Source organism: Macaca thibetana, chromosome 10, assembly GCF_024542745.1.
Source record: "Macaca thibetana thibetana isolate TM-01 chromosome 10, ASM2454274v1, whole genome shotgun sequence".
Classification (NCBI taxonomy): Eukaryota; Metazoa; Chordata; class Mammalia; order Primates; family Cercopithecidae; genus Macaca; species Macaca thibetana.
Genome location: NC_065587.1, coordinates 35,894,749 through 35,910,235, shown reverse-complemented (window position 1 = coordinate 35,910,235; position 15,487 = coordinate 35,894,749). Strand labels below are relative to the sequence as shown.

Below are 15,487 nucleotides of genomic sequence, written 5' to 3'. Positions count from 1 at the left end.
AATTGCGCTGTTGCCACCTGCAGTCAGGATTTACCCTAATTTATTTTGGGATGAGTTCCACGTGGTCTTCATTTATTGAACAGATACTGTAACTGCCCTGCGGGTAAGAGTCTGCTAGGTTTTGTGTGAGTCCGACGTGGACCCAGTGCTCGAGGACTTTGCAAACCATCTGTTGGGGAAGACATATTCCCCTGTGTACCTGGCTCATGTTTGACGAGGTGAAACGCTTGGAGAGCTTCAAGGACAGAGCAAGTGGAGTAAGTGGACCTGAGGAGCGGGCAGCAATGCCTGAAGGCTCAGTCCCCTCTTCTCAGAGTGAGGATAATGGCATCTGCCTCATCATATTGAAGGGCTTAAGCTTATACAGCACTTAGCACAGGGCCTGATGTATCAGAGGTAAACATGACACTCTTCCCAACTGTAGCCACAATCAATCTCTTCTTGTCTTCTTCTTTTTTTATTTTTTATTTTTTTTGAGACCTTCCTGTCGTCTTTTTTTATTTTTTATTTTTTTTGAGACAGGGTCTTGCTCTGTCGCCCAGGCTGGAGTGCAGTGGTGCAATCTTAGCTCACTGCAACCTCCACCTCCCGGGCGCAAGCAGTTCTCCTGCCTCAGCCTCGTGAGCAGATGGGATTTACAGGGGCGTACACCACCACGCCCAGCTAATTTTTGTATTTTTAGTCGAGACAGGGTTTTGCCATGTTGGCCAGGCTGGTCTTGAACTCCTGACCTCAGGTGATCCGCCCACCTCGGCTTCCCAAAGTGCTGGGATTACAGGCGTGAGCCAGTGTACCTGGCCATACCTTCCTGTCTTATTTTCTCCAAGCAGGCTGGCGTGTTCATGGATCGGTATATGTGTGATACTTTTTATGTATCATGCATCGTGCTCATTTTAGTTTCAGGAGTTCTTTGCTCCTGTGTAGCCTTTCTATACATTATCTTTCTTTTTTTTTCTTCTTTTTAAATAAGTGATGGGGTCTTGCTCTGTTACGCAGGCAGGAATGCAGGGACACAGTCATAGCTCACTGCAGCCTTGACCTCCCACCCGATCCAGCCTCCTGAGTAGCTGGGACTACAGGGGCATGCATGCCACTGTGGCCCGGCCAATTAAAAAAAATTTTTTTTGGCCGGCGCAGTGGCTCACGCCTGGAATCCCAGCACTTTGGGAGGCCGAAGCGGGTGGATCACGAGGTCAGACGATTGAGACCATCCTGGCGAACACGGTGAAACCCCGTCTCTACTAAAAATACAAAAAAATTAGCCGGGCGTGGTGGCAGGCACCTGTAGTCCCAGCTACTTGGGAGGCTGAGGCAGGAGAATGGCGTGGACCTGGGAGGCGGAGCTTGCAGTGAGCGGAGATTGTGCCACTGCACTCCAGCCTGGGTGACAGAGCGAGACTCCGTCTCAAAAAAAATTTTTTTTTTTTTCTGTAGAGATAGGGGTCTCACTCTGTCGTCCAGGCAGGTCTCAAACTCCTGGGCTCCAGTGATCCTCCTGCCTTGGTCTACCAAAGTGCTGAGATTCCAGGCGTGAGCCATGGTGTCCCGTTGTATACGTTTCAGTAACTATAATATTCCATTTGAGTGCTCACTTGTGCAGTTGGGCAGGTTTCCATTCTATTAAAAATAGTGCCTTCATGGACATTTCAGTGCATATACCTTTTTCTGTATTTGTGAATATTTTCTTTGAAAGAATGTCCGTAAAGTGTAACTACTAGGTCTCAGAGGGACTCACTTAAGGCCTGGTTCATTCATTCTTGCAGCTGCCAGCACAAGTGGAATACAGCTTCAACCTGAGATCGGTACCAGGCCCATTTCATTCTCTCATCCCTCCAATTCTGGCCTGAAATCATTCATTCTCTTGAATCTATAGTTGTAGATATGAACCTGGCCTTTCTGCTTCTTGGGTTCCATAAGCCTTGTCTTCCTGCTTGCTTGATGTTGCACAGTTTAATGACTGCTAGGAGGCTTCCCAAGCTCTCTGACACTTCCAGGCTCTGAGACTGCAACAAGCTTGGCAATTCAAGACCGGCATTATGGCAGTGAGTTATGAGGGCAGAGGAAGGAGGAGGCCAGAACGTATTGAGAGAGAATTTGGGTTTCACGCAGTATGTCACTGGAAGCCTTGGATGCCACTGGATTTGTTGTGATGACCTCACTGAACTCAGGTAAACGGGCAAGGGTGGAAGCGAGGAGGCAGGAGCACCGGCCGCAGAGGTCTGGGAGCTTCTAGGATGGGAAGTGGCACAGGCCGCCTATGCAGGGCAGGCCGTCAGTGAGTGGCGGAGCGCCTGCAGTCACAGGGACAGGGAAGGGTGGCCGGCGGGTCTCCACGCCCTCAGCGGGCCGACGGGACGGACAAAGGCAGAGGGAAGTGGAGTGGACGTTCGTCGTCCTGCCCCTCCACGCCGTTGTTTGGAGATGATTCCGGGAGGGTGGGAGGGTGCTGGCCTCAGCATTTCAGTGGTTGGACAGGAAGGAAGGAAGTCCCATCTCGGCGCTCCAGGGATGCGCAAATGTCAGTCCCAGGACAGTGGCTCGGGAGGGGGGCGGGGGCGACGGTCCGCAGCCATCTCCCACCAGCTCCCTGTTCAGTTATTTGATGAGAACGATTACTTTTTCTCAATCTTACTTAAAGTGCTGAGTAAACTTACCTGCAAGACCAGCAAGCCCTGCGCCTCTCTTTCCGCGCGGTTCCCCGCAGCACATGCCGGCCCACTCGGGACTCGGGATCCACCTGCGGCCACCTGAAGACTGGGAGGGCTGGCTCCGCCCCCGCCCCAACCGGCACGATGGGCCCCGCCCACTCATGGGCGGAGCCTCCACCGGGCGCCTCTGCCCCGGGCTGTCACTCGGGACTCCGCCCCCGGTGGGCGGAGCCTCCGCTCGGCGCTCTGAGCGCATGCGCAGCCAGTCCCGCCCGCGGCTCCGACCCGCCGGAGCCCACGTCCTTCCGGGAGCGCGCGCGCCGGTGCGGGTGCGTGCGTGAGCGTGCGCGTCTCCGCTGCCGCTGCCGCTGCCGCTGCCGGTGCTGCACCCGCGCCCTCTGCCGCCGCCGCCGCCGCCGCCGCCGCCGCCCGGGGTCTCCAGGCTGAGGAGTGCGTCGGCCGCTGCCCAGCAGCGCCGCGGAGCGGGGAGCGGAGCCGCGGAGCCGGCGGGAGGGCGGGCGGGCGGGCGGACGGGCAGGTGAGCTCGCTGCGGGCCGGGCGGGCGGGTCGGCCCACGTCAGGCCGGGGCGGTCGGGCGGGCGGGGGCGCGGGCGCGGGCGCGGGTGGGGGCGGGGGCGGTGCGCCAAAGCCGGAAATGGCGGCGACCCCCGGGCCGGGGCCGCGCGGGGCCGGAGCTGCTGCGACGCCGCGGCCTGGGCCGGGCCGGGCCGGGGCGGGGGCGCGGGAAGGTCGGCGCCGGGGCCTGCGGGAGTCGGGCCGGGCCGGGGGTCTGAGTGCCGCGTCCCGCGGTGGGGACTGGGGCCGCGCTCTCCGCGGGTCTCTCCGGGCCCGGGACGCCGCCTCCGCTTCCCCAGGTCCCCGCGGCCGCCCCCGACCCCCCGGGGTCCTCCCCCTTCTGCGGGAGGACCGAAGAAGCTGGAGCATCGCTGGTTTTAGGGTGGCAGATAATTTAGTCCCTGGGTCGTTGTGTTTATAGCTCGGGGAATTGAAAATTGTTCTTTAGCGCACCTTAAATTAATCTTTCAGACGTTTTAAATTCCAAAAAGCATTTGGTTTGTAAGAAAAAACCTGCCTTAGCCGCCTTATAAAAACATTTGAAGCCATGCTTTATATTGAACTCTTAAGGAGAGAGTATTAGGAACTCATCCGTTCAGGTTCTAACTTGTTGGTTTTAAGTGTCTGGATTAAAGACTCTCTTTTTCGTGTGCCGAAGCCATGATTTCTCAAATTCATTCAGTTGTGTCATACAGGAAAAGGAAGCAAAAATTTCAGCTTTATTTTTGTTTTCCGGCTTAGGCTTGGTTGGGAAAATTTGGTGGTGGTTAGACACTTCTGCTCTTATTTGTCTGTTTAGAAAAACCTAATGACAAAAACAGTTATATTACTCCATCTATTGTCATGGTTACTTGAAGGCAAAACTTTACCCAAAGCTTCTGAGATTTTATGTTCGTTTATTTGCTTCTCTTTTTAAAAAATGTCAGCTGAGTTTCAGGAATGAGTGATCTGTCAAACGGGAGATGAAATTAGAAGCCTGGATCTAAGGGCTGTGGGGAAGTTTCGGTTGAGTTCATGGTTCCCCTTTCACTTGTGTCGGTGCTGTAGGACTCGGGCTGGCTCCAGCTGGCGTCTGGCCCAGCAGAGAGCTGTAGGGGCCCGCTCTGGTTGCTGGCTGTGTGGCCTCTGATGGACGCCCCTGGCGAGGGTGTTAATGAGCCTGCATCGTCTGAGTCCACCCACCCTCTGACCGGCCCCTGACTCACTCTGCACCTGCCGTATCAGCCTCCTTGCTGGTTCTGAACAGACCCACATGCTCTGTCCTTGGATCTTCCTGGAATGCCTGGTGCCTTAACCTCCTGGCCTGGCGACTGCCTGCCTACCGTGCCACCCAATTCCCTGTCTCCCTTCCTCACTTCATTTTCCCACAGTGCTGAATCCTCCTAGTGTCCTGCTTAATGCATTTATCGTACTTAATATTTTACTGTGAGTTAGTAAGGTTCTGGAGAGACTTTTGTGAAAAGACCAGTTGCTGGCACATGATCTGGGCCCAGTAAATATTTGTTCAGTGAATGAACGTGAGGAGGTTAGCAGCAGCTGTGCCTGGGGCTGGCCTTGTCACCCGGAAGTCCTTGTGGGTGAGGTCTGAGCACGTAGAGGTAAGGGTTCCTGGAACGTTGGCCCTCAGGACAGAGAGCCACCAGCTGTCACCTGCCCACTGGGGAAAGAGCCAGGTAGGGGTGGCTCGGAAGGGTGCATGGGACCCTTGTAAATCTTTTTGCAACTTTGAATCTATAATTATTTCAAAGTTAAAACGTTTCTAAAAAGTCAGATCTGTTTGGGCGCGGTGGCTCACACCCATAATCTCAGCATTTTGGGAGGCCGAGGTGGGCTGATTACTTGAAGTCAGGAGTTCGAGACTAGCCTGGCCAACATGGTGGAACCCCGTCATTACTAAAAATACAAAATTAGCTGGGTGTGGTGGCAGGTGCCTGTAATCCCAGCTACTTGGGAGGCTGAGGCAGGAGAATCACTTGAACCCGGGAAGCAGAGGTTGCAGTGAGCCAAGATCACGCCCCTGCACCCCAGCCTGGGCAAAAAGAGCGAAATTCCGTCTCAACAACAACAACAAAAATTAGCCGGTCATGGTTGTGGGCATACATAATCCCAGCTACTCAGGAGGCTGAGGCAGGAGAATCACTTGAACCTGGGAGGTGGAGGTTGCAGTGAGCCAAGGTCACACCCTGCACTCCAGCCTGGCCGATAGAGCAAGACTCAGTCTCAAATAAATAAAAATAAAAAAATAAAAAGTCAGATCTGCCACTGGTAATAATGCTTTTAGAAATTTTGTCTTTGATTACCAGGAAAAACCCTACGTGCTAGTTCTTATACTCTGTCGTGACATTTGGTCATCAAGTAGAGTGAGGTGGAATTTAATTCAGGAGAGTGACTGTGGTTGATCTCCTTAGCACGAGGCCCTTCAGCTGTGGTGCTGTGACAGCAACAGAGGCTGCTTGGTGACTTGAGGACTCTGGAGTCCTTTCCACAACCTCCACCTCATGCCCACATTAACTCAGAGCGAGTGGGCTTCAGGGCTTTCCTGCATCCCCAAAGATGGTGGTATTAACGTGGTTCAGAGATTGAACAGACGCTGCACGTTTCTCAGTCATTTTTGTTCCTCGGTTCCCCTCGCCTGGAGGGTGGATGCTGCTGAGCCCGGTTGTACAGCTGCCCCTGTGACCAGCAGCTTTGCCCAGGGTCTCCCTGTTAATCATCGTCAGAACCGGAACTTGAACTCAAGTCTTCGCTAGACCAGGTTTCTTCTAAGTATCTGGCATCACCAGGAAGAGCCCCGTACAAGGTGCTGGTTTTGTTATCCTTAGAGCCCAGATGCGAGGTGCTCACGTGTATGCCTGGGGTTAGCAGTTCCGTAGGTGTTTGTTGAATGAATCACTAAAATGCAGTGGGGCGAGGAGTCATGATAAGGTAGAATTTTATCTAAGGTGGAGTTTGCTTCTGAAATCAGGCAGGAAGGTGAATGTTATACCCAGTTAGGAGCACGTAATGTCGCAGGTAAACTGTATCAGCAAACGAAAGCAGTTTTTCTCCAGCGCGGAGACAGCCCCTGGGTCACTGGGCTGGGTGAGAAGAAGCCATTTGTAGAGAAATGAAACTTGATGACTAGTCCTGCACGAGAGGTGGAGAAGAGACCCCTAACTCTCCAATTATCTCCAAGCTGCCGTTAAAATGAGTGCTGCCAGGCCGGCCCGGCGGCTCACGCCTGTAATCCCAGCACTCTGGGAGGCCGAGGCGGGTGGATCTCGAGGTCAAGATATTGAGACCATCCTGGTCAACATGGTGAAACCCTGTCTCTAGTAAAAATACAAAAATTAGCTGGGCATGGTGGCACATGCGTGTAGTCCCAGCTACTCGGGAGGCTGAGGCAGGAGAATTGCTCGAACCTGGAAGGCAGAGGCTGCAGTGAGCCAAGAAGATCGTGCCACTGCACTCCAGCCTGGCGACAGAGCGAGGCTCCGTCTCAAAACCCACAAAGTAGTGCTTCTAAAATGAGACTCACTGTGATGTTCTGATTAGAACATTCTCATGCCACAAAGTCCTGAGATGGATCCAGGGAGCACAGTCTTCTGTCAGACACACCTCCTGCCCCGCCATAGGCTTTCCCACTGTGGCAGCAGAATCTGTGCTAGACCTTCATGAAAGAGGACAAGATCGGGGCTCACGTGACTGGGGCTGGATTGGAGCTGCTCTGTCTCTGAGCCTCTGCATTCTGTAAAATGAGGGTAGTGGTGCCTCCCCTGCGTGCCTGCTGGGAGAGAAAAAGAGGCAATAAATGAAAGGTGTCTTATCACCTCGTTCCTGAATAGAAGTGACAGAGATGCTGAAAAACAGTAATAGTCTTGTTTTATGAAAGTGCTACCCCTAATCTAGGAGCTGGGACTGCCATGCCAGGAGCCCTCAGATAATGACATCCCTGAAGAGGATTAGCAGCTAGTCTGTTATCAGTCGCAGGCAGTTCAACCCAGAAGATTTAAGGATTAGATTACCCAACAACCTTGAGTGTAGATTTTGTCTCTCATCACCCTTTGCGTTAATTTTGGGTGCATTGTGTATTAATGAGGAAGTTTGTTCTGCTTTATTCTTGGTACGTGACAGACAATAGATATAGGTCATTAGAAATAAAAATTGTTGGCTGGGCGCGGTGGCTCATGCCTGTAATCCCAGCACTTTGGGAGGCCGAGACGGGCGGATCACGAGATCAGGAGATCGAGACTACCCTGGCTACCACGGTGAAACCCCATCTCTACTAAAAAATACAAAAAACTAGCCGGGCAAGGTGGCGGGCACCTGTAGTCCCAGCTACTCGGGAGGCTGAGCCAGGAGAATGGCGTAAACCCGGGAGGCAGAGCTTGCAGTGAGCTGAGATCCGGTCACTGCACTCCAGCCTGGGTGACAGAGCGAGACTCCGTCTCAACAACAACAAAAAAAAGAAATAAAAATTGTTTTAACTTTTATGAGTTTTGCAAACATTGATATTTCACATTGAAATTGCAGAAATTAGGACAGCATCTCATTTTCTTTTTTTTGGGATGAAGTCTCGCTCTGTCACCCAGGCTGGAGTCCTGTGGCGTGACCTCAGCTCACTGCAATCTCTGCCTCGCGGGTTCAAGTGATTCTTATGCCTCAGCCTCCCAAGTGGCTGGGATTACAGGCGCGTGCCACTATGCCTGGCTAATTTTTTGTATTTTTAGTAAAGAACGGGGGGTTTCACCATGTTAGCCAGGATGGTCTCAATCTCCTGACCTCGTGATCCACCAGCCTTGGCCTCCCAAAGTGCTAGGATTATAGGCATGAGCCACTGTGCCCGGCCCTTTTTTTTTTTTTTTTTTTTGGTGGGGGAACGGAGTCTCACTCTGTCGCCCAGGCTTGAGTACAATGGTACGATTTCCGCTCATGGCAACTTCTGCCTCCTGGGTTCAAGTGATTCTCCTGCCTCAGCCTCCTGGGTAGCTGGGATTACAGGCACCTGCCATGACGCCTGGCTAATTTTTGTATTTTTAGTAGAGATGGGGTTTTGCCATGTTGGCCAGGCTGGTCTTGAACTCCTGACCTCAGGTGATCCACCCACTTTGGCCCCCAAGGTGTGGGATTACAGGCGTGAGCCACCCCACCCAGCCCCAGGTTGATCTTGAGCTCCTGGACTCAAGTGATCGTCCAATTTCTCATTTTCTAAGGAAACAAGTGCTTAGACCAGGTTTGGGACATGTCTCTGAAAATTCTGGGCTGGTGCAGTTGCTTGTGCCTGTAATCCCAGCACTTTGAGAACTGAGGCAGGCGGATTGCCAGAGTCCGGGAGTGAAGACCAGCCTGGGCAACACTGCACAACCCCATCTGTACGAAAAATAGAAACAATTAGCCGGACGCGGTGACGTGCGGCTGTAGTCCCCGCTACTCGGAGGCTGAGGTGGGATCCCCTGAGCCTGGGAGGTTGAGGCTGCAGCAAACCAGGACTGCGCCACTGCACTCCAGCCTGGGTGGCAGAGAAATACGCTGTCTCAGAAACAACAACGAAAAAGGGAAGTTCTGTCTTGATCAATAATTTCCTCTTCAGGACAGACCTGCATATGCCAGAATTTAACTTTGTTCCAACATCATTCTACATTTTACATGAATGGTTTCAAAAAACTTATTTCTGTGGCAGAGAACGTTGTCATTTATTCTTGACATATTAAACCTGAGTGATATTTTTAAATTTTTGTGATGTGTTGTGAGTGCTTAGTGAATATTCTTTGAATATGGATATGAATGAACCTTACTTTTCTTGGATTTATAATTTTATTGTCCCTTTAAGTATTCTGCATTGAACATGTGTCACCAGCAGGAACGATCATTACGAGATGGTGTCCGGAACCATGTAGTGTCTGCATTGCTGTGTCCCAGGCATTCTTTGTTTGTTTGAGATGGAGTCTCGCCCTGTCATCCAGGCTGGAGTGCAGTGGCGTGATCGTGGCTCATTGCAGCCTCCACCTCCTGGGTTCAAGTGATTCTTCTGCCTCAGCCTCCTGAATAACTGGAATTACAGGCACGTGCCACCACTCCCAGCTAATTTTTGTATTTTCAGTAGAGATGAGGTTTCACTATGTTGCCCGGGCTGGTCTCGAACTCCTGACCTCAAGTGATCAGCCCACCTTGACCTCCCAAGGTGCTGGGATTATAGACGTGAGCCACTGTGCTCAGCCTGTGTTCGGAGGCGTTCTGTGCCTGTTACGAAATCATGATGCTGGCAGGTCGGAAGATGGGATGGACTTGCCAGCCCCGTCGGCTGTGCCCTGCCCTCCTTGCTGTCTCTAGAGCGTGGCTGACTTCTGGGAGAGCTCTCCCTGCCCTGTACCTCCTCTTTTTCACCAGGTAGAGTGGAAATGTGTTCTAGTGAAACTGCAGAACCAAAATATCCCGTCTTATTCCAACTCTTGAAGAAGCAGGAGCTGAATTCAGGTGCTTGAGGCCCAGTCCACGTGCTCCACATCAGTCTCGGGGTGGAGGCGAGCGTGGGTCAGAGGCCTCTACCTCTGACTAGGCTGCAGGTACCTGGCGGGAAGAGTGACTGCAGCTCAACAGAGGGAGTGTGCACCCCTGCCTGGCTTTTATTTTCCTCCTCCTGTTATCGGGAGGGATTAGCAGCAGAGCAAATGTTTGGGTTTTTGCTGTGCAGTTCCATTGGATGTTTCTTTATTAAACAGGATTGTGTTTTATTGTAAGAGGGTTTCCCTAAGACAAATAATGAAGGAAATTCTGGGTCCAAGAGTACAGACTGTAATTTCTGTCATCTGTTGCCAAGTTTGTAGCCCTCACGCAGTGCCTGTCTTTCCCCTTTGCTTTCAGGGCATTTTAACACAGTATTTTGGTGTTCTTTTAGCTACTGCAATAGGGCTTGCTATTAAAATCTGAGATTTTAAATTTTTGCAAATTGCAATAAATTTCGTTAGTTCTCTCTTGATCTTTAAATAAGAGATTTCTTATGAGCCCAGTGTGGTGGCATGCATCAGTAGTCTCAGCTGCTTGGGAGGCAAAGGCTGGAGGATTGTTTGAGTCCATGCTGGGCAACATAGCAAGGCCCTCTCTCTCAAAAAATAATAAATGTCCTATTATAAATGGACTTTTAAAAATGCACAAAACCAGTCAACATATGTTTTTTAAATTAACTGAGAAAGAAGCTATATTCCCGTAAAGCCTTTACCTGGGCTGTATTCATCTTTTTTTTCTCTTTTTTTTTTTTGAGATGGATTCTCGCTCTGTTGTCCAGGCTGGAGTGCAGTGGCGCGATCTTGGCTCACTGCAATCTCCGCCTCCCAGGTTCTCCGCCTCCCGGGTTCAAGCGATTCTCCTGCCTCAGCCTCCCTAGTAGCTGGGACTACAGGCGTGCGCCATCACGCCCAGCTAATTTTTGTATTTTTGGTAGAGACGGGGCTTCCCCATGTTGGCCAGGATGGTCTCGATCTCTTGACCTCGTGGTCTACCCACCTTGGCCTCCCAAAGTGCTGGGATTACAGGTGTGAGCCACCGTGCTTGGCCCATCTCAAACTTTTTTTGTGTGTGTTTTTTTGTTTGAGACAGAGTCTCGCTCTGTCGCCCATGTTGGAGTGCCATGGCTCGATCTCGGCTCACTGCAAGCTCTACCTTCTGGGTTCACGCCATTCTCCTGCCTCAGCCTCCCGAGCAGCTGGGACTACAGGCACCCGCCACCATGCATGGCTAATTTTTTTGTAGTTTTAGTAGAGACGGGTTTCACAGTGTTAGCCAGGATGGTCTGGATCTCCTGACCTCGTGATCCGCCCGCCTCGGCCTCCGAAAGTGCTGGGATTACAGGGCGTGAGCCACTGCACCCGGCCCATCTCAAGACTTTTAATAAAGCTCTTTGCATAGAACTATTTAAAAAATTAAAAAATTTTTGGCCAGGCTTAGTGGCTTAAGCCTGTAATCCCAGCCCTTTGGGAGGCCAAGGCAAGCAGATTACATGAGGCCAGGAGTTCGAGACTAGCCTGGCCAACATGGTGAAACCCTGTCTCTACTAAAAATACAAAAATTTGGGCAGGTGCGGTGGCTGACGCCTGTAATCCCAACACTTTGGGAGGCTGAGGTGGATAGATCTCTTGAGTTCAGGAATTTGAGACCAGCCTGGGTAACAGGAGGAAAACCTATCTCTGCAGAAAATACAAAAGTGAGCTGGGCATGGTGTTACATGCCCGTAGTCCCAGCTACTCGAGAGGCTGAGGGGCTGAGGTGGGAGGATCCCTTGTGCCTGGGAGGTGGAGCTTGCAGTGGGGGATGAAAAAGAATACCCCATGTCCAAATAGCAAAACACTCTGAAATGAGGCAAACTGGTTTGTTGAACAGGCATTCTGGGACAAGGTTACCCAATATGCATTAGCCATAATCCCCAGGACAGCCATGCAGGGGGGTCTTAAACAGTTTTTTAGATTCTTGAGTATAAAGGTATAATATTGAAGAATAAGCACAAATAATGCTGTTGTACATGTTAAAATGACAACACAGAATTTACAAAATTGCCTTTTCCCCCCAAAATTACCTCTTACGATGCGATTTCTGTTGGTACTGTTTTCTCTTGCATCATCCTGCCGGGTTGAGTAACCCTAACTGATTGTCACCAACAGACGGCCTCACAGCATCCTTCTCCCTGGTGTGAGCGCTGCTTAATTCAACGTGTGTGAAAATACTTTAAGACAAGGGCCCTGTAACTTGTACAGAATCTGAAGTGGCTTTGAATAGGCAACGGGTCCAGCTGCCTCTTAGTGTGTCTGGCCTCCAGGTGGGCGGATGGAGATGCACACAGGTGTTCATGGTCTAGACATCCTTGGAAACCTGCTCTGGTTTAGGGTAAATAGGCAAAATTTTACTAATGCTGTTCCTCGCATGGGCTGGTGGCCTTTGCCCTGGACTCACTCCAGAACAGCTAGGTGTCCAGCTGACTGACAGCTACCTCCCCCTAAAGCCTCAAACAGACTTTTCTTACATTTTTAAAAGGCAGAGGACAATAAGGCAGATTAATAAACTGTGGGTTTTTTTTTTTTTTTTTTTGAGACAAAGTCTTGCTCTTGTCTCCCAGGCTGGAGTGCCATGGCACGATCTCGACTCTCTGCAGCCTCTGCTTCCCGGGTTCAGGCGATTCTCCTGCCTCAGCCTCCGCACTAGCTGGAAAAAACTACAGGTGCGCACCACCACTCCCGGCTAGTTTTTGTAGTTTTGATAAAGATGGGGTTGCACCGTGTTTTGTTGGCCAAGCTGATCTTAATCTCCTGACCTCAAGTGATCCGCCCGGCTTGGCCTCCCAAAGTGCTGGGATTACAGGCATGAGCCACTGTGCCCGGCCCAGGATATTTTTTTAGTTAAGGAAACTACTTTTTACATCTAAAATTCTATGTAACGATAATTAGTATGTCTTCTAGCTGAGAAAATAATTAATGTGTCTTCAAGCTGAGAAAGACTAAAAATACAAAAAAATTAGCCAGGCGTAGTGGTGGGCGCCTGTAGTCCCAGCTACTCAGGAGGCTGAGGCAGGAGAATGGTGTGAACCCGGGAGGCGGAGCTTGCAGTGAGCTGAGATTGCTCCACTACACTCCAGCCTGGGTGACTGAGCAAGACTCCATCTCAAAAAATAATTAATTAATCAATAAAAATATGACGGTGGCCTGGGTGCAGTCGCTCACACCTGTAATCCCAGCACATTGGGAGACTAAGGTTGGAGGGTCACTTGAGCCCAGGAGTTTGCCTAGCCTGGGAACCTTAGGGAGAGCCTGCCTCTACAAAAAATAAACAATTATCCGGGTGGGGTGGTTGCACACCTGTAGCCCCAACTACTTTGGTGGCCGATGGGAGGGTCGCAGGAGTCCAGGAGGTCACGGCTGCGGTGAGTTGTGATTGAGCCACTGCACTCCTGCCTGGACGGTCCCGGGAGACTCTTTCTCTAAAATAAAATAAATGACAGTGGTCCATACAGTACCTTATTCAGAAAAGGCTTGATGTACAAGAAAATAAGTTACTTGTGATCAGGACAGAGAAGAATTACTGTCTTCTGTGAAATGGATGCTGGGAATCAGTCACGACGTACAGTGCTGGTGAGGCTGACGTGCGTTCGAATTACAGCCCTGCTGATCCTTAGCAGGTGACTGAAAATAGGCGACTCCACCCTCCCGAGTCTCAGTCTTCTTAGCCGAAAAGCACAGGTCATCATCGCAGTAGCTAACATTAACTGTGTGCCTGGCGCAGGATCCGACCGCTTCATTCAAGCCAGCTCCCCGACATACCTTGCTGGACTGTTTAATCCCCATTTGACAAAGAGGAGATTGAGATGGGGAGGTGCTGAGTAACTTGCCTGGTCACTGAGTACCTCTAAATGGCAGCCCAGACAGGTGGCCCCAGAGCTGCCCTCCCACCCCTGACAGGCCTGTCTCATAGGCCTTTTAGGAAGGGCTCTTTTCGCAGACGGCAGGCTCGGGGGCTGAGTGTTTCCTAAGCTGCAGCTGCCATGTAGATAAAACTCACAGCAGATATCACAGGTTCTGTCAGATCATACTGTCTCAATCATACTACTGTCTCAATTTTTTTTTTTTTTTTTTTTTTTTTTTTTTGAGACGGAGTCTCGCTCTGTCGCCCAGGCTGGCGTGCAGTGGCCGGATCTCAGCTCACTGCAAGCTCCGCCCCCCGGGTTTACGCCATTCTCCTGCCTCAGCCTCCCGAGTAGCTGGGACTACAGGCGCCCGCCACCTCGCCCGGCTAATTTTTTGTATTTTTAGTAGAGACGGGGTTTCACCGTGTTAGCCAGGATGTTCTCGATCTCCTGACCTCGTGATCCGCCCGACTCGGCCTCCCAAAGTGCTGGGATTACAGGCTTGAGCCACCGCGCCCGGCCTCAATTTTTTTTTTTTTTTCTTTTTTTGAGACGGAGTCTTGCTCTGTCGCCCAGGCTGGCGTGCAGTGGCCGGATCTCAGCTCACTGCAAGCTCCGCCTCCTGGGTTCACACCATTCTCCTGCCTCAGCCTCCCGAGTAGCTGGGACTACAGGCGCCCGCCACCTCGCCCGACTAGTTTTTTGTATTTTTTAGTAGAGACGGGGTTTCACCGTGTTAGCCAGGATGGTCTCGATCTCCTGACCTCGTGATCCGCCCGTCTTGGCCTCCCAAAGTGCTGGGATTACAGGCGTGAGCCACCGCGCCCGGCCACTGTCTCAATTTTGAGGTGCATGCATGTGTTTTACCACTTAACTACCTCTGAAATTTAGTTTTTTTTTGTTGTTGTTGTTTTGAGACAGAGTCTTGCTCTGTCGACAGGCTGGAGTGCAGTGGCGCGATCTCAGCTCACTCCAACTTCCGTCTCCCGGCTTCAAGTGATTCTCCTGCCTCAGCGTCCCCAGTAGCTGGGACTACAGGCACGTGTACCATCACGCCTGGCTAATTTTTGTATTTTTAGTGGAGATGGGGTTTCACCATGTTGGCAAGGCTGGTCTCGAACTCCTGACCTCGTGATACCTGCCCCCACCCCACCTCGGCCTCCCAAAGTGCTGTGATTACAGGCGTGAGCCACCGCACTCAGCCCTGAAATTTAGCATGTTTTATGGTTGGCTCGTCAGGGTTGAAGGTGCACTCACTGGAATCATTTCACTTTCGTCACAGTTGCAGAGGCACTCTGAGGCTGTGTGTGTGTGTGCTTCACCAGGGACAGCCCCACGCATGGGAGGTGGTGGCCCGCCATCCCTCCTGGGTGAATTTCTCTAAGAGCAGCCCTAGGCCAGGGGTCGAGTGCAGGAAAGTCAGGACCATTTCCATCAGTTCCGTTTCAGAGCGGGTTCTCCCTGGAAGTGCTGGAAATACCTGGATGCCGTCTGTAGCGTTTTATGAACTGTGGCGGATCCGCTGTCTGTGTCTTGAGCTTCTGCTCTGCAGTCTGCTCAGTGGAAGCACCTGTCAGTCCACTGTACGGTGGGTGGAGCCGCCGCCAGGGTGGGTGTGCCGGTGATCGGTCACAGAATGAACAGGGCAGAGGTCCCTGAGTCAATGTGATACTGCAGGTGGGATTGTGGGTATAGGTGTTTTTATGAATGCACATGTTATGTGAAGTTGAGGATTTGAATGTTGTGATTATTATGTCCAGATACAGTTTGAGCCTGGCACGGTGCAGGCCTGTGGTCCCAGCCACTTGAAGTGGGAGGAGAGCTTGAGCTCAGGATTTCCAGGCTATAGGGAGCCGTGATCCCACCACTGCACCGCAGCCTGGGCGACAGAGTGAGACCC

The 15,487-nt window shown here is 51.5% G+C and overlaps 2 protein-coding genes across 3 annotated transcripts in view; both read left to right on the top strand.

The window, feature by feature from the left end:
* PRPF6 (pre-mRNA processing factor 6) overlaps nucleotides 1-15,487 on the top strand; it is a 180,601-nt gene that overhangs the window by 40,422 nt on the left and 124,692 nt on the right. The window lies entirely within an intron of this gene.
* Nucleotides 1-15,487, top strand: part of DNAJC5 (DnaJ heat shock protein family (Hsp40) member C5) — a 217,063-nt gene that overhangs the window by 175,121 nt on the left and 26,455 nt on the right. Inside the window, exon 2 of one of the 2 annotated variants that reach the window (XM_050746346.1) lies at nucleotides 3,070-3,186. The gene's annotated coding sequence lies outside the window, so the exon portion shown is untranslated. Of the gene's footprint in view, nucleotides 1-2,961; nucleotides 3,187-15,487 lie in introns of those variants that run through there. The other variant, XR_007717254.1, reaches the window with a different exon arrangement.